Genomic DNA, 23,020 nt, shown 5'->3' with positions numbered 1-23,020 from the left:
CCTCCTTGGAGCTTCCCTTTTCTTCATTCCTCCTCCTCTGTCCCCCTTCTCCTTGCTGATAAACCCTCTCCCATGTCTCCCTTTGTTACTAGAAAGTGGACCTGGCCTTGAGCGGGTCTGCCTGGGACTGGCCGCTAGTGTGTGAGTTCTTGACTTCGTGCAGGAAAAATTTCACAACACGAGTCCAGGTGAATTTTAGAGGATGTTTGCTAAAGCTGGGGACAGTGAAACAAGGAAGGGCTGGGGAAGTGAGCCTAGGCTGGTTTGCTTTGGCTCACCGAAAAGTCAGAGAAAAGGGGGTCTTGGGGACAAGCTCAAGGGGTTTGCCTGGGATGAACTGCCACTGCCCGTGGCTGCCCTGGTTGCAAGCCTTGTGGGGTCCCGTGGAGTTAGGAGATGCAGGCCTATGGGGGAAGAGGAGAGGGGAGAGAAAGACCTGGATGTGCTCCTGGGAGGGAGAGCATGAGCTGGGTCCTTTGTGTTGAGGCGTTTCTCTCTCTCTTGCAGGCAGGAATCTTAGGGGAGGGTCTCAGGGGAGGGTCTCAGCAGAATATTCATCAGTTTTCTAGGGGTGCTCCTTCAGGTTATGACCTCCACTGGTTGGTCAGTGTCAGGGCAAAGGGTCGTTAGTCATTGCAGCTGGTCCCGGTGTTGCCCACTTGGTTTTGATGCTTTTCTGGGTCTGGAGCTGAAACACAATAGATGTTATCTTTAGGGAGGTGACCTTCTGCATCTGCTGTAAACTGCTCTGTCAGTTTGTTCAGCTATCTGTCTGTTTCCCCAGTCCACTGCCCTGGCTACTGACCTGTCTCACCTTTGACCTGAAACTTGGGAGGGCCAAGGCTGGAGGAGACAGTCGCTGTGGCTTCCTTCTACTACTTCCTTCATATCTTTCTACCCTTTGGATCCTCCCATAGTCATCAGGACCGACAAATAGTACATTACTATGCTCTGCCCCCAGCCTCTACAGAAAAGTTAGCATCGCAGACAGGGGACAGTGGTCACACCCACAGGAAGACACACCTTTGGAGAGAGCATGGCCCCGCTGACAGATTGATCTCAGACTTCTAGCTTTCAGAGGTAAGGTGCATGGGGAAGGAAGGAAAAAGCAGTGAAGGAGACAGGTCAGAGGGAATCAGAGAAAACTGCGGAGCCCTCACTCGGAAAGCTGCAGGAAGACATGGGGGATGGGCAGCTGTCTTGTGGACTGCTGCACAGTGGCCATTGTCCCACTCTGGACTCAGCCTGGTGTCTGGGTCTGGCATTCCAGGACAGAGGGAATAGACTCCTGTTTCATTGGTGGATTTTGTCTCAGCCCCATCTTCTGAGTAGTAGGCGCTGAAAGATCCCGTCCCCTCCATTCTATCTGTCTATCTCTTCATTTGGTCATCCCCTACTCTCTTTTGCCCCCCAAAATGGCCTCTTCCTGTCTCTTCTCCAGCCTCCCTCCTCCTGGGTCCCCACTGCAAGGAGGACCCACGGTGTAGAGGCCCAGATGGGAAGGCAGCTTGGAGCAGAGAAGGCTCTGGGGACCGAGAGTGGGGCAGGGGTGAGGGTGCTCCTCTTTGCTCCCTGCTTTGGCCTGAAAAGCTCCTGTGGGTCTTATGAAGGGCAGGCAGCCAAAGGCCCTGGGAGAAGGTAAACTTATTTCCTTATAAATTATGTGGTTATGAAGGCGGGAGTTTCTCATGTGGCTTTTTGCATAACTAGGTTGTCAGGTAGTTAGCCCATTAGAGGGCTCATAAAGTCTTCAGCTGCACTGACTCACAGCATGAGACATCAGGAGGTGAGCCAGCAGGGATGGAGCTCTGAGGAGGAACCTGTCTATGTGGTGTCAGCCAGGATACTCTTTGGGGCCCAAGTGTCACCACCTGGGCTTTAGAGTCTGAGTTCAAGTCTTGACCCCACGCCCTTGCCAGCTGTGTGAGCTTGGGCAAGTCACTAACCCTCCCTGAGCTTTTGTTTCCACATTAGGGCAATGGTGATGGTTTCAAGGTGGAGGATTGGCCTGGGGAAGTGCAGCTGACGTCTCTGACAGATCCTTGAGGAGGGCAGTCTATGGGTGTGGCCACCAATTTCCAGAAACTAATCCTTGGATTTCTCTCAGAAATTTAGTGGTTGGCACTTTGGCAAACTGTTGGACAATATCTAGTGAACTCCCTGTATTGGTTTCTTTAAAAATATATTTTATTGATTTCAGAGAGAAAGGGAGAGGGAGAGGGAGAGGGAGAGAGAGAGAGAGAGAGAGAGAGAGAAAAACATCAATGATGAGAGAATCATTGATCGCCTGTCTCCTGCACACCCCATATTGGGGATCGAGCCCACAACCTGGGCATGTGCCCTGACCGGGAATCGAACCGTAATCTCCTGGTTCATATGTCGACATTCAACCACTGAATCATGCTGGCCAGGCTGTATCGGTTTCCTAGGACTGTCATAACAAAGTACCACAAACTAGGTGGCTTAAAGCAACAGAAATTATTTCACAGTCCTGGAAGCTAGAAGTCTGAAATCAAGGTGTCAGCTGGTCCATGCTCTCTCTAAGGGTGTGTCTTTCTATTGGGGGGCTGCCACTGCCCCCTGCCAAAGTACTAACTTTTCTGTAGAGGCCAGAGGCAGTGTGCGACAATGCATTTGTCAGCTCTCATTGCAGGAAGAAAGGAGGGAACATTATGGAGCCTAGGCTAATTGGAGAGGATATTTGGGGGTCCTCATATCCCCTCCTGATCCCTTGAGATAGCCCAGGGTCCTCAGCGTCCTGGTGAGATCGTCAGGAGTGGGTGGGAACAATGAATTCTGGCAAGTGCTGCTCCCTTTAGATCTCCCTCCCCCTTTTCTGAGGACTCATGCCTCCCCCATGTCTCTGAGGGGTGAGGTGGGGAGAAGCTGGAGGCAGGGCTGGTGGAGATGCCTGGGGAGTGGTGTGCCTGCCTGAAGAGGTTGCAGTGGATGCCAAGCAGGGCAGAGAGTTGAGTGCCTCTATCTTGATTTCCAAGAATTCAGGAGTGTCTTGAAATTCAAACAAATATGATTGCATGGCAATAGGGACATGCCCTTAGGATAGTGTCATTGAGCCCTGGACTGCCTACCTCCTGCTCTCCTTTCTATTTGTATTTGTGTGTGTGTGTGTGTGTGTGTGTGTGTGTGTGAGAGAGAGAGAGAGAGAGAGAGAGAGAGAGAGAGAGATTGATTTTAAAGAATTGACTCACAATTATAGAAGCTGATAAGTACAAAATCTACAAAGTGAGCTACCACCAGGCTGGAGACTCAAAGAAGAGCTAATGTTACAGTTCAAGTCCAAAAGCCATTTGTTTGCAGAATTTCCTTTTGCTTCGGGGAGGTCAGGCTCTTTCTCTAGTCAGGCCTTCAACTGATTAAATGAGACCTACTCACAGTAAAGAGAACAACCTGCTTTACACAAAGCCCACTGATTTGAATGTATTGTCATCCAAAAACACCCTCACAGCAATATCCAGAATAATGTTTGACCGAATGTCTGGGCACCCATGGCCCAGCCAAGTTGACACACAGAATTAACCTCCTCGCTAAAATGACTTCAACAAGCAATAGGAATGGTAGCTTCCCATCACTGAAGACTTACCTTATCTTATGTTGGGGGCCTTAGGCTCACTTCCCAACACACCTGTGTGGTAAGTTTTATGCTCATTTTTTTTTAAAAAATATATTTTATTGATTTTTTACAGAGAGGAAGGGAGAGGGATAGAGAGTTAGAAACATCGATCAGCTGCCTCCTGCACATCTCCTACTGGGGACGTGCCTGCAACCCAGGTACATGCCCTTGACCGGAATCGAACCTGGGACCTTTCAGTCCATAGGCCGACGCTCTATCCACTGAGCTAAACCGGTTTCGGCTATGCTCATTTTGTAACAGCATAGTAAGAGGCCAGGAAAATTCCTGGGCAAATGGAATAGGGAAACCAAGGCAAGAAAGTTAAATAAGGCCAAGCAGTTTGGGCAGCTTGCAGCCAGTTTGATCTTTCCCAAACAATTTACAGAGGAGTCAACGGAATCTTGCCCAGTGTAATAGCTGATGTTAGTGCCCTACCTGGTCTCTTTTCCCAGGTGCTGCCGTGTGGTGGCTAAAAGCTGATGCCCTTGTCCAGCACCTTCTGGGAACTTATTTACCTGCTTCTTACCCCTCACCCCCTGTTCTCCAAGGGTGGACAATGACTGATTGATACAGGGGGATGAGAGCCTGGCCTGCTTACCTCAAGGGAGAGCAACTCTGGAGACTATTCACCCCCCAGAGCTCCGTAAGGAATCAGGCTGAGGCCAGACTTCACTGAGGTCAGACTTGACATCCTTGGAGAGCATCTTCCCCTGCCCTGTCCTGCTTCCTTCCCTCCCTTCTCCTAAGACAATTTCCTCAGGAAATCGTGTGAATCCCCATCTCTAATTCTAGAGAATGTGATCTAAGACATTGGTTAGTGAGGAATTTAAAGTCAGGTCTTGCTGACTTCAAGGTCAGCCTGATGACCCCATGCATTGTCCATAGCTTGTTGGCTTTGTCACCCTCTTCCTCACTTGTGCACCCCTTGCTGCTGCCTAATTTCACAAAGCCAGGCACCAGCAACAAGCTGCCCTGTTAGGTATCTCCACAGGGGCAGGGAGGGGCAAGTTAAAGTGTGTGCTTGTGGGTAGAGAGGCCGTGGGTCTGAGAGTCTCATCCCCCAGGCTCCTCAGAGCACAGTTGCTGGCTTTCAGGAGCTGGAGGCCAGATGTGCTGCAACAGGCATGTATTCAAAGTCCTGAGCTGCAGCTTGGGAGAGAGCGTGAGCCAAACCCCACAGGCAGGCTGCCTGGTCAGCAGGCTCCGGGCCTAGGCTGTGGTCCGAAGCCCCCATTCACAGCCCCCTGCCTGTGGGACTGCTGAGTCACCACCCTGGCAGGGCCTCTGCTGGATTTTTCCATAACTTGGAGGTTTGGATATGTCCCAGTCATGCCTGCTCTAGTTAGAATTTCTCCTCTGCTTTCCCAGGCAGCCTCCAGCCCTCTCTGAGAGATAGCAGCTCAAGGACAGTAAATGTGTGAGAACTAGTGTTCCCCCTCCACCACTCCCCCTCCCCCGTGGGGATGAGAGAGTCTGGACCCGAGCAGATGGAGTCAAAGCCTGGCAGAGGAATGGCTGTGTGTGTGTGTGTGTGTGTGTGTGTGTGTGTCTGGGGATGAGGATGGGGGAAGGGCCCCAGAGAGCCTCTACTCCACCTGACTGGAGAAGACAGCAAAGGATGGGGGTACCAGTACACAGAAGACCTCTCTTAACAAAAAGGAGTGTTGGGCTGTTCTCTTTGGTAAAAGACCTTTACTACTATCTTTTCTATGAAGTAGAAAAGTTTGGGGACTTTGGTGTCTGATTACAAACCTCTGTTCTGTGCCCTGGCCGGTATGAATCAATGGTTGGAGTGCCAGCCTGCGAACCAAAGGGTTGAAGGATTGATTCCTGGTCAAGGGCACATATCTGGGTTGTGGGTTCACTCCCCAGCCCCCATCGGGCATGTGCAGGAGGCAACCAGTCAATGGGTCTCTCTCACATCTATGTTTCTCTCCTGCTCTTTCTCCCCCTCCATCCCTCCTTCCCTTCTTTCCACTCTCTCTGAAAAAGCAATGGAAAAAATATCCTCTGGTGAGGATTAACAAAACAAATAAACAAACAAACAAATAAAAAAAAACAAAAAATCTCTGTTCTGTGAGGTTGGGAAAGTCAGTTAATATTTCAGAGCCTTGTCCTAGCCAATTTGGCTCCATGGATAGAGCGTTGGCCTGTGGACTGAAGGGTCTGGGTTCAATTCCGGTCAAGGACACATGCTCAGGTTGTGGGCTCAATCCCCAGTAGGGGGCATGCAGGAGGCAGCTGATCAATGATTCTCTCTCATCATTGATGTTTCTATCTCTCTCTCCCTCTCCCTCTCTGAAATCAATAAAAAATATATTAAAAAAAAATATTTCAGAGCCTTAGTTTCCTCATCCAGAAAATGGGTGGCCATGCTTAGTGCACAGGCTTGCTGACTGGGATGAGGCAAGTCAGATGAAGGAAGTAGCTCAGCCAGAGGCAGAGAGAGCCTTGGTGGATTAGGAATGTTAAAGAAAAATTCAGCCAACTTCCCCTCGAAGGAGCTAATTTACTTCTAGAGCCAGAGTGGTGGACATAAGACCATTGCTTACTCATTCCAGTGCTCAAGGCAGACATCGCTACTTTTATCTGCATACTCCAACCCTGGCTAGAGCCTCCAGGGAGCTTCGACTAAATGATTAGAGGTGGCATTCAAGCTAGAACCACATCCCTGCCCTCAGGTCAACATGGCCTTGACAGTCACCACAGAGGAGTCCCTGAGTCTGTGAAGAGGGATTTAAAGGGGAGAAAATTTGTCTTTAAGGTGTCTCTAGCTTGAACACCTGGGAAAAGAGGTTGTTTCTGATCGAGCAGCCCAAAGGGTCTATCATTTTGAGGCAGCCTGAGCCGCTGAGCAGAGGTCAGGCTTGGTGTGACCCTTACGATGACCACTAACTAGCGTGGCATGGCTGGCCTCACCAAAGGTGGACTCAGTCTGCTTCTCCACAGGAGCACATCCTGAGCCAAAGATTCAGTGCAAGAAGCTTATTTGTGACGTCGTCCCAAGATCTCTAGTAGGAGATTCAGTAAGTGAGATGAGGGAGAGAAGGAAGCCTATGCAAGGTGCATTTCAGCCACTGTGGGTGACTGGAGCTTAGTCCTGCTCAGGAAGTCTGGGACACAGTGCAGAGCACGCAGCTGAGTTATGGCATCTGCGGGGCGAGGGAACTGGTGTAGTTATACACCAACTCCCGTCAGTTATTAGTTGAGGGCGACTGGGGCAGTATATAACTCCCTGGTTACAGATACACAGAATGAGATCAAGTGGCCAGAGAACGCTCTCAGGCAAAGGAAATCACAGGTGCTGGTGGTTGGAAGTGGCAAATCCAAAAGCAGTATCAGCTATCCATATGGTTCCCAAACTGAGTCTTTTCATTGAAAGTGAGGGCAGCCTAACCTTTCCCAGTGTGGAGTTCTCTTCATAATGCCAGCAGCCTCACCCTGCCTCACCCCCAGAGGCTTAGGGTGTGTAGTCCCTGTTCTAGACAGAATGATCGGAACCCTAACGTTTAAAATAGGAAGCACTTATTTCATACTTGCTATTGTAATTGCTTTGTAAGCATGATCTCATTTAATGTTCACAACCCAGTGAATATCATCTCTGAAGTTCAGAGAGATTAAGTAGTTTGCCTAAGATCACAGCAACAGAGTAATAGACTGTTTATGTCCCTCCAAAATTCATATGTTGAAATCCTAACCGCCTACGTGATGGTATTAGGAGATAGGGTCTTTGGGGGTAATTAGGTCATTAGGAGGAGCCCGCATGAATGGGATTAGTGACTTTATAAGAAAAGACACAAGAGAAATTGCTTCCTCTTCCTGCTCTCCACCTAATGAGGATACAGCAAGAAGACGGCCATCTGCAAACCAGGAAGTAGGCCCTCAGCAGACACCAGATCTGCCGGCACCTTGATCTTGGACTTCCCAGCCTCCAGAAATGTGGTAAATAAATGTATGTTGTTTAAGCCACCCTGTCTGTGGTACTTTGTAATAGCAGCCTGAACTAAGACAGATCCTACCCAGGTATGCCTGCTGTCACTGTTGTGGCAGAATGCACGGGAGAACGGTCGGCCAGCACTCTGAGGGAGGAAAGTTTAACCTTTATTTTGCACATCTGCTAGTCCGGGGGAATTCCGGATCCAAAGCCGGAACTGAACTTGTGGGGAGGCTCTGACCTATATATCTCCTCCTGTGGCGTCCCCTGAGCGTCCCCGCAGCTCCCACCAAGTCAGTCTTGGTGGGGCCTTGGGGTAAGGCTCTGCAGCTCCGCCCAAGTCATTCAGAGTGGGGAAGTAAGACGACAGTTTTGTTTTGTTTTTGTTTTTAAATATATTTTATTGATTTTTTACAGAGAGGAAGGGAGAGAGATAGAGAGTTAGAAACATCGATGAGAGAAAAACATCGATCAGCTGCCTCCTGCACATCTCCTACTGGGGATGTGCCCGCAACCCAAGTACATGCCCTTGGCCGGAATCGAACCCGGGACCTTTCAGTCCACAGGCCGACGCTCTATCCACTGAGCCAAACCGGTTTCGGCAAGACGATAGTTTTAACCAGATACTGAACTAGGTTGCAAGCACCCCCATTTTCTTTTTCATTACTACCATCAGTCACAACCGTCACAGACATCACTAATTCATCACCAGTCTCTTTCAGACAAGGACTTACAACCCCTCTCCAGAGAATGAATTCTCTAGTTAGCCCCTGGAATGTAATCCCAGAATAATCTCTGATAAACACTTAGCGTAAGACCTGCACACAGTAGGTGCTCAATAAATGGAAGCTGTTAGTATCATTACTATTGCCACTTAGAAATGAAATCTGTTGGCCAAAACTGCCCTGACCCTAAGACAGGTAGACTTTGTCAGATTCATTCCTCTACAGCAGCTATAAAGAGTGGGAGTGGAGGGGAAGAGCTGTGAAAAGCTAGAAGTTGGGGTAATTTGGGAGGGGTTGGTTTTGGAGCCTGGGTCCTACCAGGAGGAAGGCCTAGATGATATGAGTCAGCAGGATTGGTGGGAGCTTGGTGCCCAGGAGAGGCTGACAAGGGAGGAGATGGGGTGAGAGGTACTAAAATTGTCCCCTGTTCCTTATCCTCTGTGGGTAGGTTCTTGTTGCCAGAAAGGGCATGTCCCGTCTCCTAGTTCTTCCTTTCATTTGGCCTTCCTCCTGCCTCATCTTTGCTTCTAGTACCCACTCAGAATCAGACACAGGACTGGCCTCCAGGACTCCCAGGGGCTTGTCTCCATGTTCCGCCCTGGTCTAAACTCCAGTGAGGGAGGGACCTTTGTGGAGAAGGGCCAGAAGCTGTTCTTAAAGCAGCCAGTGAGTGGTTGAGGGTTTTGCTTGAAAACCTGGGGTTTGACATATTCTATACCAGGATTGCCTTTGCCTTATGTAGCAGATGATTAAAAAAAAAAAAAATGGCCCTAATTTTCCATCGCTCCCTGAATCCACACCCTTTATGATCTGATCTCATAGCTCATCCCACTGAGAGGTGGAGTCTGTTTCCTGACCCCTTGAATCTGGTCTGGACTTGTGGCTTGCTTTGGCTGATGAGAGGTGGTAGAAGTTGTTGAGCCCTTTCTGAGCCTTGCCTGTTTCTTGCTCTCTTGAATGCTGCCATGACCACGTGAACATACTCAGGCTACAGGAGGACAAGAGACCACATGGAGCAGAGGCAATCTTCCTAGCTGAGGCCATCTTACACCAGCCACTAGCTGGCACCCAAATGCCCAGCCAGGATCAGCAAAGACACCTACTTGACCCATAGTTGACCAGAGACACAAAAGTGATTCTGGCCAATACAAGACTGCTTAGCTGACCCATAGACTCATGAAGAATAACAAATTCTTTATTTTCAACCACTGAGTTTTGGAGAGATATGTTACCCTACATCAGCTAGCTGATACACTCAAACCCTAGGGGTGAATCCTCCTTCCCTTGCCCCAGCTGGATACTCAGTCTGGCCCAAAACCATAGCAGCCTTCAGCCTGATCAAGGCTTCCACAGAAGGTGCCTTGTGGCCACAGCCAGCTCTCTCTTTGGTTTCCTCGTCAGTGGAACTGCCCTGGCACTCTCCCATTTTTTTTCTTGTGTTCCTCTTTGAGGGAGCAGCCGTGTGTGTATGATGTATGTGGTGTGTGTGTGTGTGTGTGTGTGTGTGTACCTGTGCACTTGTGCATGTGCACCTGTGAGCTATAAGGCACATTCCACACCTTGTGTTCAGTCTCTTCCTCTGGCTGAGGACTCCCTGAAGCCCAGGCTGTCTTCAGCCCTAGAAGACATTCCCTACAGAGGGACCTCATTCCTGGAAAGCTGCTCCTGCCTAGCGCTCAGCCTAGGTTGTGAGGATCCACCTCTGTGGGTTCAGGTCAATTCCATGAACTTCCCTACCCTGCTACTAAGTCCAGCAAGGCTGGTTTGCCACAACTCCCACCTACCCAGCTGAAACTAGAACCCCTGGCTGGGTTGGCTTGCCCTGTAGGTGCCCTCAGCAGCTCCTCCCATTCTTCCAAGGTCTCTTCCTGCCTCATTGCTTTCCCTTGTGAACTGGGCTGGTCATGGGACAAGCTCCCTCTGGCTGTCTAATCACCGGTGTGGTGAGACTTGATGAACCAGAGTGACTTAGGACGCTGTCCAGGTCTCTCTGACACTGAGTGCTGGGCTCTTTCCACACAGTGTTTACCAGCCAGGGTGTTTGGTTTCAACCATAGAAATGGCTTTGAGAAGCCTAAGCAGGAAAGAGATTTATTAGAAGATCACAGGGTGACTGATGGGATTGATTAGAAGGACTGGCCACAGGAGGAATGTGGCGGGGCACTACTGCTGTTGGCACTGTTGTCTCTGACTGTGGCCATGTTTTCAACTGTCTCTGCTTTCTGTGGCCTCACCTAAGACTCAGAGTCCTGGGAAGTATTCCCAAGAGGCTGAGCTCGGTTCTGGTGCTTTGTGTATTCCCGAAGGAAATGACTGTTCTGATGTTAGCTTAGTTCTTCCTGTTCTGGCATGTCACATGAAAGAATCATATAGTTTGTACTCTTTTGTGTAGGTTAATTTTGCTTAGCGCAATGCATTGGAGCTTCATCCAGGTTGTTGTGTATATTAGTAGTTTGTTCCTTATTTTGATAAATATTATCCCATTGTGTGGATAGATCATAATTTGCTTATGAATATTTGCTGTTTTTCTTGTTGGTAGACATTTAGGTTGTCTCTAGTTTTTAGTTCTTATGAATAGAACTATGAACATTCATGTACAAGTCTTTCTGTGATCAAGCATCATTTTCTCCCAGAGTTTTGTTTTGTTTTGTTTTTTGGAACAGAAACTCACTGCTATTTTATTATTATTGAATTCACTGTTTATAAAAGTCAGAATAGCTATTACTCTCAAAGTCCTAGAGGAGAGGAACAATTATTAAACTACCTTAAACAAATATTAGGACTGTGAAGTCTCCCAGAGTTTTGATTTGCTCTCCTGCCCCACTGGAAAACTTTCCTGCCAAGTTAGTCATAAACCTCAGCTAGAAAAACAGATGAGTTGAGTTTTCTCCATGAAGTTTTAATTCATATCCAAGACAGAACTCCTCACCATATCCCTAAACCCTCTCCTTCTGCAGTTTTTCTCATCTCATTGTGTTTCTGGACTAGTTACCTGGGACAGAAACCTTGACTCCTCTCTTTGCTCACATCCTTCAACTAAGCCACCAGCAATCCCATCATATGTGCCTTCACAACACCTGACCACTTATTTCCTCCATGGCTACCAGCTGATCTGGACCACCATCACCTGTGACCTGGATCTCTGCAGCATCCTCTCCTCTGCTTCCCCTCCTACCTCCCCACCCCAGTGATTCTCACCACAGCAGCCAGAGCAACCCTTCTGAGGCTAAGTGAGACTGTGTTCTGTCTTTGCTTGAAACCCTCCCATGGTTCCCAACTCACTCTAAGTAAAAGCCTCAATCCTTAACAATATCTATAAGCCCCATATGCTCCCCTTTTGCTACTTCTCTCCTATCATCCCCCTTCCAATTCTCTCTCTCTCTCTCTTTATTTTTAAAATATATTTTTATTGATTTCAGAGAGGAAGGGAGAGGGAGAGAGAGATAGAAACATCAATGCTGAGAGAGAATCATGGATCAGCTGCCTCCTGCATGCCCCCTACTGGGGATAACCCAGGACCCTTCAGCCCGCAGGCTGATGCTCTATCCACTGAGCCAAACCAGCTAGGGCCGGTTCTCCTCTTTGGTCACACTGTTCTTGAGCCTTAAATATGCCAAGGATGATCCTGCCTCTGGACTTTTGCACAGGCCATTTTCCTCTGAATAGAAAACTCTTCCCCTAGAGATCCACGTGACTCCTTCCTTTACTTTCTGTCAAGCCTATTTACTTTACCAGCACTTACCATCATCTGACACAGTCTATTTACCGGTTGATGTGTTTGTTGTCTGTCTGTCTGTCTCCAGCATGATAGCTCTATGAGGGCAGGGATTTTGTTAGTTTGCACTTGTGCCCCCAGTGCCAGAGTAGCATTGGTCATGTGATAGGCACCAAATAGGAGACTCAGAGGGCCCACAGCACGCTTAACAGGGAGAATCAAGTCTGGTATCTTCCATCTTGAGCTCTCTATTTAGGTGTTGGATTCTTTTAAAAAAATTATTTTTAAATTAAATTTATTGGGGTGACAGTAATTAATAGGTGTTGGATTCTTCAGGAGACTGCTAAGAGCATCTTTTGGGCTCTCTCTCTCTCTCTGCCCCTTCAGTGATTTACCTCTCTTTGGCTCAAGTCCCCAATCTCACAGCCTATGTGAGTCCAGTGCAGGCTTGGGGATTGGAAGAGGCTTTGGGAAATGGTGAGGTGGAGCTGGGCCTGGAATGGTAAATGGAGTTTGGGTAGCAGAGGACAGAAGGACAGCATGTGCCTTCAAAACATCTGACCACTTATTTCCTCCATGGCTATCAGCTAGTCTGGGCCACTTAGGTAAGAAACAAGGAGCTCTTACCCCCTGTCAGTCAAGGGAAACCCCACAGACTCTTAGTTTCCCACATTTCTGGGCTGTTCATGTGTGAGGGCCAGATAGGCTCCCTTGGGGGTCCCACCAGGTTGTACTGGAGAAGCCCCAGGAAAGACTGAAGCCTTCCCAGATAAGCTCAGTTCAGTACTGGCTGGAGGAAGAGGTTTGGCCAAAGGTTTCTGAGATAGGGTTCCAAGACTGTCCAACACACTCATTTTTACAATGAGGAGGTCTCCACTCCACAGAGATGGTGCAAGGACTGGGCTGAATTCCACACCTAGATGCTAAAGGACCTGGCTTTGGGTTTCTGAGGCCCTTGTAAGGGCAAGAGCTTAGCCCCAGAGTGTAGGGCTAAGGGAGGACCAAGGCCCAGGGAAAGCCTAGAAAGGAGCCAAGCAAAAAGGTTCTCTTCGGCATTGGTTCATTGGAGCTGGGCAGAGAAGCATAAGCAAGATAGTAGGGAAGCTAAAGTGTTCTAGAGGACAAAGAGGAAGGGGCCTGCAGGGATCTCCTAGGGACCTGGAGTGAAAGGAAGGGGCTCATGAGGCCTGGCTCTTGTGAGGGGAAGAAAATTGATGAGGCCACCAAGATAGAGCAGAAAAGGTGTAATGGAATCCTGACAGTACTCTGCTCAGCCTGGTGTTAGGCACCCTGCAGGTCCTGCATGGTAACAGCAGTCGTGTTCCTTTTCAGTGGTTCTCAACCTTCTGGCCCTTTAAATACAGTTCCTCACGTCGTGACCCAACCATAACATTATTTTCGTTGCTACTTCATAATTGTAATGTTGCTACTGTTATGAATCGTAATGTAAATATCTGATATGCAGGATGGTCTTAGGCGACCCCTGTGAAAGGGTCGTTTGACCGCCAAAGGGGTCGCAACCCACAGGTTGAGAACCTCTGCTTTATACCATTACTGATCATTCACTGTGGGTCTAGCCTTGACATTACTAATCAACCATGCAGTCTTTTCAGCAGAACCCAGCTGCTCTACAGGCATCCTCTACTGATTGATCTGTGTAGAGATATGAGGTCAAGCTTATTTGCACTTCCTGGTCGATAATGAACTATATGTATCAATGCATTATAAAGCAAGGCAGGATAAAGATATGATTCAGTGCTTCTTTGGCCAGTAAAACAAATTAGAACAAAGAGTGAGACTAACAGTGCCAAAGGCATTGAAACAATAAGACACACTATCATGGAAGACTCCAGAGCGAGATATTGAAGGAAGGACATAATTTTAAGAGATGAAGAAAGGAGGGTAAAAATGGTATTCCGGTGTCAGGGAGGGACAATGGTGGGAAGGAAGACTGTATAATCAGAGGTTCAAGGATGGGAAAACCAAGAAATATCAGAGGACATCATGAAGACTAGGATTTGGAGAATTTGTGGTTAAATGAAACTAAAGTAGCAACTTCTAAGAAGGCTTTAAACACTTGGGATGAGAAGTTTGGTCTAGGAAGTCCTTGAGAGTCAGTGAGCAGAGGACAAAGGGAATATCAGTTCACTTTTGCTATCTGACAAAGTAGAATTTAGTGATTTAAAACCACAATGATTTATTATTTCTCATTAATTTATGGATTGGATGGGTGGTTCTTCTGGGCTGGCTTGACTGAGTATGGTGGCTCCCTCATGCATCTTTGGTCAGCGATGGGTTGGCTGGAGGCTGGTTGACTCAAGATGGCCTCATTACATAGTTGATACGTGGCCAGCTACTGGCTGGGCCAATGTGAGTGCCTGGGACACGTGGTTTCTCATCCTTCAGAAGGTTAGCCTGGGCTGGTTCACATGGTGGCTGGACAGATTTCCAAAAGAAGTGGAAATATATATAGCCTCTTGGAACCTAGGCTCAGAATTGGCACTTTATCACTTTTATCATATTTTGTTGGCCAAAGTGATTCACCCGGTTAGCCCAGATTCAAGGGATAGGGAAATAGATTCCACCTCCTGATGGGAGGAGATATGAAGTCATATTGCAAAGGGTGTGGATACAGGAAGAGGAATAACTGTGGCCAGGTTTGCCATTAATCTACCACAGAAGGTTTGAGGGCAGCTGGTGGAACATGAACTAGTAAGAGAAGGGCATCCAGGATAGGGGGATTGGCTGGGAAGGATCACAGTAGTGATTGTGCAAAGAGGGATAGGATATTTGTCCAGACTCTAAGATCGGGAGACCTGGGGTCAGGGACAATAGAAGCAACGGGGAGAAAATGAGTCTCTGAATTTGGAGCCAGGCAAGGGACTGGCAAGGGACATTACCATTCACAGAGCTAGGATGTCAATAGGTGGCTGCTGGAGAAAGACCTGTCTGATTTGGAGCCCTGCACTGGAAGGGCCTTGAGGCCTTGGAGATGGTAGCTTTGAGCCCTGAGGCCTCGACTGCCTACAGGCTGGGAGATCTTGTCAAACCCTTTAACATTTCCTGCACTTGGTGTTCGCCTCAGTAGAGTAGGGGTGGGAATTCTAACATCGCAGGGCTGTTAGATGACAAACTGAGGCACAATATGTCGAAGCATTTTGTAAACTCTTTTGGGCTGAACACTTATTAGTGGTTTTATGGCTTGGCTTTGTTTTCATTTTAAGAGACATTAGCTGCCTAGGGATGGCGGTTAGGAGGCACCTAGGAGGGAGAGTGAGGGGGAAGGAGAGGACTTAGGGTTCTCTTTTCAGGTAAGGGATGCAGTTAGGAGGTGGGAGGAGTAGGAGGATCCAGAAAGTGGAGAGAGGGCTTGGCCTGTACAGAGTCCTTCCAGCTTGGGGTGGGTGCAAGGCTCAGCAGCGCCGCAGTGTGGGCATTCGCTCATGGCTGTTCTGTGCTCGGTAGATGGGATCAGGGAGTTGGGAGTTGGAGAGGTGGGCAGCATGGTGGGAGAAGTCAGTCTCCCTGCTTAGTTCTCCGACTGCAAAATCCTGGGTGGTCTGGCCTGAAGTCAGCACAGTTCCCCCCTTCTTTCTCTCTCCCCCTTGCTGCACTAAAAACTCCGGTGGCGTCACTGCTTCCAGATGTGGCCTCCAGATGTGGCCTGGAGCTGTTCCAGGTGGATCAAGGATCCAGAGGCAACAGCCAAGTTCCTAGCTTTTCCTCCTCCCTCCTTCTCCAATGGGGCCTGCCTGATGCTTTCCCTCCCCTGCCTTCCTTCCACCACTAGGTCAGTGTACCAGGTACCCAGAGGCACTGGTGGATGGGTAAATACCAGTTATGAATAAACCTGAGGCAGACAGATGCGTCTTTATTCATATTGGAAAGAGCTTATAATTGGGGCAGTGGAGAACTCTCAAATGTTTCCGTTCTGAGCAGCCCCAGTGGCTCCAGGAGAAGGAAGTGAGTTGTTTCCTTGGCTGGGGACCCACCAGGGCACTGGGCTCCTGGCCAGCCAGGGCCTGGGAGGAGCTGCCGAAAACCTCCCCCGTAATGGGAACAGCCTGGGTTCTGGTGTCTCACCAGGATGGAGTCCCAATTAAGAGGGGGTGACGGCGGGGGGTGGGGGGGTGGGGAGGGGAATGCAGCTGTTTTATCAGTAGCAGACCATGAAAACCAGGTGGTGCCGCTAGGAGCCTGTACTCTGGTTGCCTGGACCAGCATGCATCAAAGTATACCGAGTGCTTTAAATCCCTAGGACTTTTGTTAAAATGCAGATTATGAGTCAGTCCACCTGGGATGGGTGGGGTTTGGGATCCTGTGTTTCTCAGTAGCTCTCAAATGATTCCTATGCTGCCTGTCTGTGGACCACATTTTGAGTAGCAAGACTCTAGCTTGGACATCTAAAACATATCTATACTTTCTGACACTTCTCTATTTTTTTTCCTGCAGTTTTCCTGTGTTGTTGTTATTGTTTTTTGTTGTTTATTTGTTCAATTCAGAAAGTACCAAAGGGTAGACAGTGAAAAATCTCCTGTTTTTTTCCGCAGCAACCCAGTGATCGCTTACCACAGCTGACCAGTGTTATTAGTTTTTACATATGTCCTCCCAGAGATACTTTATGACTTTACAAACAAGTATATATATTCTTTTATCTCTCCCTGCCCTGTTTTGGGTATTATCTGATAGCTATTATTTTGCATTTTGCTTTTTAAAAAAATTTCTTTATTGATTAAGGCAGCGGTTCTCAACCTGTGGGTCGCGACCCCTTTGGGGGTTGAACGACCCTTTCACAGGGGTCACCTAAGACCATCCTGCATAACAGATATTTACATTACGATTCATAACAGTAGCAACATTACAGTTATGAAGTAGCAACGAAAATAATTTTATGGTTGGGTCACAACATAAGGAACTATATTTAAAGGGCCAGAAGGCTGAGAACCACTGGATTAAGGTATTACATATGTGTCCTTATCCCCCCACTACCCACCCAACCCCCCCACTCAGGCCCTCACCCCCCTGGTGCATTTTGCTTTTTTCACTTAACAACATACCTTGGCCATGGCTCAAGTTTCTTCTTGCTCTTTGAAAGTTACACAGTTTGATTATATACCGTAACTCACTGAGCAAATACTTGGTTGTGTCCAATCTCTTGCTCTCGAGGACAGTGGTGCAATTTAGTATCTTAATATCTTATCATTTCCTGTAGGTGTGAGTTTCTCTGAAAGGTAAAGGCCTGCATGAATGGAAATGCAGGGTCAAAGGCTACGTGCATTTGTAATTTTGATGAAGATTGGCAAAGTGACCTCCCTACAGAGGTTGTGCAATGTGGCAGAGGGCCTATTTCCCAGTCTCCCCATGCCACATGTTTACAAATTCCTGACCTTTGCCAATTGGAGATGTAAAAAAATGATAACTGCTCTTCGTTTCCATGGTTCTCTGCAAACTATTTATTTGTCAGAGAGTCATTCATCTTCGCTGGCCAGCCACCTTATCAGATGCCTGGGATCCAGGGAAAACAACACACAAGTAATTTCTGCACTTTCTTCTAGTAGAGAAGACAAACAATTTATGAGTATAAAGAGTGTTATGATAAGCAGGTGACTTCTTCAGACAGTGCCTCTCCAAATTCCATGTGCTCAGGCGGCAGCCTGAGGACCTAGTTAAGAGGCAGATTCTGCTTCAGGGGGCGTGGGGTGAGGCGTGAGATTCTGTAGCTCTAACAAGCTCCCAAGGGAAGCTGGGCTGCTGGTCCTGGGACTATATTTTGAGTAGCAAGGGCCTACCTAGAACAGAGGTTGGCAAACTTTTTCTGTAAAGGACCAGATGGCTTTGTGGAACACATTGTCTCAGTTGGAGCTACTCAACTCTGCCTTTGAAGGCAGCCACGGACAATAGGTAAATGAATGGGTGTGGCTGTGTTCCAGTAAAGATTTGTTTACAAACTAAGCAGTGGGAGGGATTTGGCTAGTGGGTCATGGTTTGCTGATCCCAATGTCATCAGCATCCAATAATTGCTTGTGGAAGCGACTGAGTGAAGGATGATATTTGAGCAGTTACAGGTGCTGAGCTCACCTAGGTGTCTGGTCAGAGTCCTACCAGGAACAGAAACCAGGGTTTAATTACAGGTGATTAAATGCAGGGAATTGGTCACACAGGTAATGGAAGAGCTGAGAAGTCAACCAGGGATTAACAACAGTGAAGAGCTCTTTTTACTCAGAGGAAGAGAAGGAGGGAGGAGGTGGTGTTACTGGGGCTCAGGTCTCCCAGTAGGAGCTGGAACCATGGTGGGTATACCTTCTCGGAGCCCTAACCATGGATGAGACCCAGCTGTGGTCAGAGACCCTGGGAAGAAATACCCTGGAATCTTTGTTCTTCTTGCCCTTCTGTCTCCCACCCATTGCCAAAACCAGCTGTGATCCAACCTATTCAGGAGCCTGCAGGGAACAGCCCATCATACAGAGCTGAGTAGGGGAAATCCAGGAATGGTCTGAGGACAACAGGCCAAGCCTAGCCAAAAGGATATTTAGAATGAGACCTGAAGTATAGGTGGTTAACCAGGCATATGAGGGAGGATGGGTGGGCATTTCAGGCACAGAGAGCAGGCATAGGATGTGAAGGGATGAATGTGTGGGATGAGGCTGGCAGGGAGATCACTCCCATAAGCAGGATGGAATTTATGCTTTAGAACAGGACTTGGCAAAAAGTCTTTGTCACATGGTTTTCTTTGTTTTGATTAAAAACACAATGTAAAAAAGTAAAAACCATTCTTAGCTCGCAGGCTGCACAAAAACAGGCCACAGGCCTGTTTGCCTTAGTAGTTTGCTGGGCTGTTTTATTTATTTATTTGTTTACTTTTTCTTTCTTTCTTTCTTTCTTTCTTTCTTTCTTTCTTCCTTCCTTTCTTTCTTCCTTCCTTTCTTTCTTTCTTCCTTCCTTTCTTTCTTTCTTCCTTCCTTTCTTTCTTTCTTTCTTTCTTTCTTTCTTTCTTTCTTTCTTTCTTTCTTTCTTTCTTTCTTTCTCCCTTCCTTCCTTCCTTCCTTCCTTCCTTCCTTCCTTCCTTCCTTCCTTCCTTCCTTTCTTTCTTTCTTTCTTTCTTTCTTTCTTTCTTTCTTTCTTTCTTTCTTTCTTGTTAATCCTCACCCAAGGATATTTTTCCATTGATTTTAGAGTGCTGGTCTGTTTTAGAAAGATCCACTTTTAGAAGGATAAATTGCAGTGACGGGAAGCAGAGAGAGGACACAGAGAGGCCAGAAAGGAGGCTGCTGAACATACCAGGAGATGGCGGGAGTCCAAATGGGGATCATCGTGGTGGAGAGAGGGATGAGCTAGAGATGTAGAGTGGACAGGATGTGGATGCAGGGTGGAATGGCTGGTCCGAGCTGATGGCCTGGGCTGGGTATGGAGGAATATGCAAACTGACCCTGAATATTCTGGATTAGCTTGGAAGCTCTGCCTCACCTGCTTCAGGGAACGAGAGGGTCTTGTCGTCCTGCCAATGGTGCACATTCATTCTCTCCTCCCTCCCCCTCCCCCCCTGACCTTTTATGTAAGCCGGTGGAGGAGCAGGTTACGCTGCTCTCAGTAGGCCAGGAGTCAGGGCCGCCCAGCTATTGGTGACTCACTGGTTGCTCATCGTGGGACGTGGGTATCTGGGTACCGAGCATCTCCTGTTCTGTTTCAGGCTGTGGCTGCCATTCCAGAACAATAGAGGAAGTGCCACCAACATCCACTACTTCCTTGTGGCCTCTGGGCTGGGAAGTCCCTGGCCCAGCCCTGGGCTCAGACACCTGCTGGAAGCCGTGACGTCATCCTGATCACAGGCTAACTGTGGCACAGACAGGGCTGGGATGGTGTCTTACTTGGGTTCCCCCAGAAGCAAAGACAAAGGTTCCAGTGAAAGTAGTGCCTTCCACTGAAAGGGAGTTGGAAAATAAGTCAGGGGAGGGAAGCAGCCCAATACAGGGTGCATTTTGGAGCCAGTACCACTGTGGGCAATTGGAACTTAGTCCTTCTGGGGAGCTCTGGACTTCACAGTAGAACACAGGTTCTAGAGGTGTCCTGTGAGTTACTGATAAAGCTCTTCTCGAAGGGATGTTAACTCCATGGCACTTGCAGTCTGCTACGTGGCTTTCTGCAGCTCAGGAGGGAAAGCTCTCAGGTGCAGATGTGCAGACAGAGTAGGAAGGCAGCTGGAAGTTGCTGGAATGGTGGGGCCCCAAGGAGATGGGAGGGTGCCTGCAGAACACGCTGTAAGCATGGTTATCATCTCATCAACAGATGGGGAAACAGAAGCAAAGTGACAGTCCCAAACCACACAGCAGGATCGAGAAAAATGAGGGCTGCAGCTCAGAGCTTGTGGATTCAATGTCTTCCACTAATTTTTAATCAGCCCATGCTGTTAGGGCCTTCTGGGCAGGAGAGGCCCTGCCCGCAGAGTCTCATAGGCTGAGTCCAGTTGCCCCATCTACCTGCCTGCTACGTTCTCTCCCCTGAATACTCCCCAGTTCCTGAGCCTACCCAAAGCCCAGCGCCATGCCTGGGAGAAGGGGAAGCCTGCAGGACATACACGTGTGGGGAGGCTTGGCTTCCTTACCAAGTGCCTGCATGGGGCTTGCAGGGTCTAGAGAGGAGGGTAGGCAGGAGACAGAATGAGGCTGGGAGTTGAGAGGTATCTAACTGGTCAAGCAGAGGCAGAGACAGGACGAAACAGATCAGCGTATAGGGTACTCAAGGGGATTGTTGAACGGGCTGGGCAGGTCTGAGCCCCTTGTCCTGATTGCTTGGGACCTGGGACCCTTTGTGTAGCTGGGAGCAGATGTCACAAGCCTCACCACTAAAGACTGTGTGTGAGCCAACCACTCAGTTGTTTCTTCATTTGGGGAGATCTTATGGGGCCCCAGTATATCCCAAGCATTGTGCCAGCTCCCCTGGGGAACACATGGATGAATCAGGCTATTGGCTGCTCTCAGACTCACTGTGTCCTATAGGAGTAGGATAGCAGTCTTCCACCTGAACTCTCCCTTCTGCACTGAGTCCTGAGTTGGAGGTGGAAGACAGCACAGCCCTCAGGGAGCCCCTCATCTGGTGTGGAGTTTCTCCCTGCTTACTTAGAAATAGTTTTGTTTCTGAAGTCTTTGAAACACAACAGGGAGTGGGAGTGACTGGAATCTCCACATGATTGGCCCAGCATAACCTCCATGAAATCCTATCCCATTCCCAAAGCCAGCCTGCGATAGATCATTAGCAAACGTGGCTGCAACATTTCCCTCCCTGGGCCTTGCTCTTTGCAATGTGGCTTTGTAGCTCCTCCCATCAGGAGTCTATTTATTCCTCAACCCTTCAATGTGGGCTAGTTCTCCAAATTAGTCAAGATTCTCCAGAAAAACAGAATCAACAGGAAAGAGAAAAAAAAAAATGTGTGTATCGCTGTGTGTGAATGTGTGTGTAGAGACAGGATCTGTCTGTCTATCCATCCACCCATCCATCCATAGAAAGAATTCTAAGGAATTGGTTTATGTTACTGTGGAGATTCAGTGAGTCCAAAAGTCTGATGGGGGAGGCTGGCAGGCTGGAGACTCAGTGAAGAGTTGTAATTCAACTTTAAAGGCAGTCTCCTGGCAGAGTTATTTCTTGCTTGGAGATGGGGGAGGGGGGTGGCGGGGGGAGGCATGTAAGGAGAGTTGGGGGGAAGTCAGTATTTGTCCTATTAAGGCCTTCAATGGATTGGATGAAGTCCACCCATATTATGAAGAGCAATCTGCTTTACTCAAAGTGCAATGGTTTAAATTGTAATCTCATCCACAAACACCTTTACAGAAACATCCAGAATAATATGCAACTAAATATCTGTGCACTGTGGCCCAGCCAAGCTGACACAAAAATGAACCATTCTAGCTGGCCTATCACCTGCTTTGGGCCATAGAATGTGGTGAAAGTGTTGAGTCTCAACAGGCCTTGCTCAGTTCCATTAACTTTCTTGGAATTTTTCCCAGCCACTGGAGGATGAGAGACCATGTGGAACAGAAATGATTCATGCCAGCTGATGCCAGTTGCCACCCACCCTGGCAGCTGACTGCATATGTGCAGGGATTCCAGCCAAGATTGCATGCCCAGCAGAGCCCACCCCAAATTGCTGACCAATAGAACTGTGAGTTTAATAAATAGTGCTTGCTTTAGGCCGCGAAGTTTTGGGGTGGTTTGTTATACAGCAAAAGCTAACTGATACACAGTCCAAATTCTGTATTGCCCCCCCAGGTACCCTACCAACCTGCCACCTTAGATGGTGGAGAGGACACCATCTAAGGCAAACAGAGGGTCTATTTCAGGTTATAATAAGGCCCGTGGGTGTCTGTATTCACTGAGGGCATCCATGCAGCCACTGTTCCACCCTGATATTTAAATATAGCTCTGCTCAAGCACTCTGGCCTGGCAGGCTCCCATAATAGTGTGTCAGAGCAGTGGAGGGACAGTTGGCAGCCAGAAGGCCGAATGTTGGGGGTTGAGGGAGGCCAAGGGCTGGGTCCTGGGACCACCTCGGTGTGCCTGGGGGAGCTTTAAGGGTGCACTGTAGGAGGGAGAACAGGATAAGAACTTGGGAGGTAGTAGCCGTGGGTCAAGTTCTGCTTCTGTTGCTCATCAGATTTGTGTCCTGGGGCATTTGGCCTCACCATTCAGAGAGACGTTGTTTTTTTCAAGGGCAGAGTTAGGTTTTGCAGGATCTGAAGTTGTTACAAGTTAGGGGCTTTCTTTAAGTAGGAGAACATAAAACTATGATTACAAAATTGCAGGACTTTGGAAAGGGCCCAGGCAAGTGAGCTTAAGCTTCATTAACTTTGCAGTAAATCGCTTTTGGCTTCCTCACCGGCAAAATAGGAGAGTTAATAATAGCAATTGAATAGGCTTGTTTTGAAGGTCATATGAACACACCATTCACAGTGGGCATCCTAGTAGGTGGGATCTAGCATGGAGTGACTTGCACATGGGAGAAGGGGCTCATGCGGCTATTGGTG

This window comes from Myotis yumanensis, unplaced genomic scaffold, assembly GCF_028538775.1.
Source record: "Myotis yumanensis isolate MYYU_CA2020_CCGP unplaced genomic scaffold, mMyoYum1.0.hap1 SCAF_7, whole genome shotgun sequence".
Taxonomy (NCBI): Eukaryota; Metazoa; Chordata; class Mammalia; order Chiroptera; family Vespertilionidae; genus Myotis; species Myotis yumanensis.
This window is presented reverse-complemented; position numbering follows the sequence as displayed.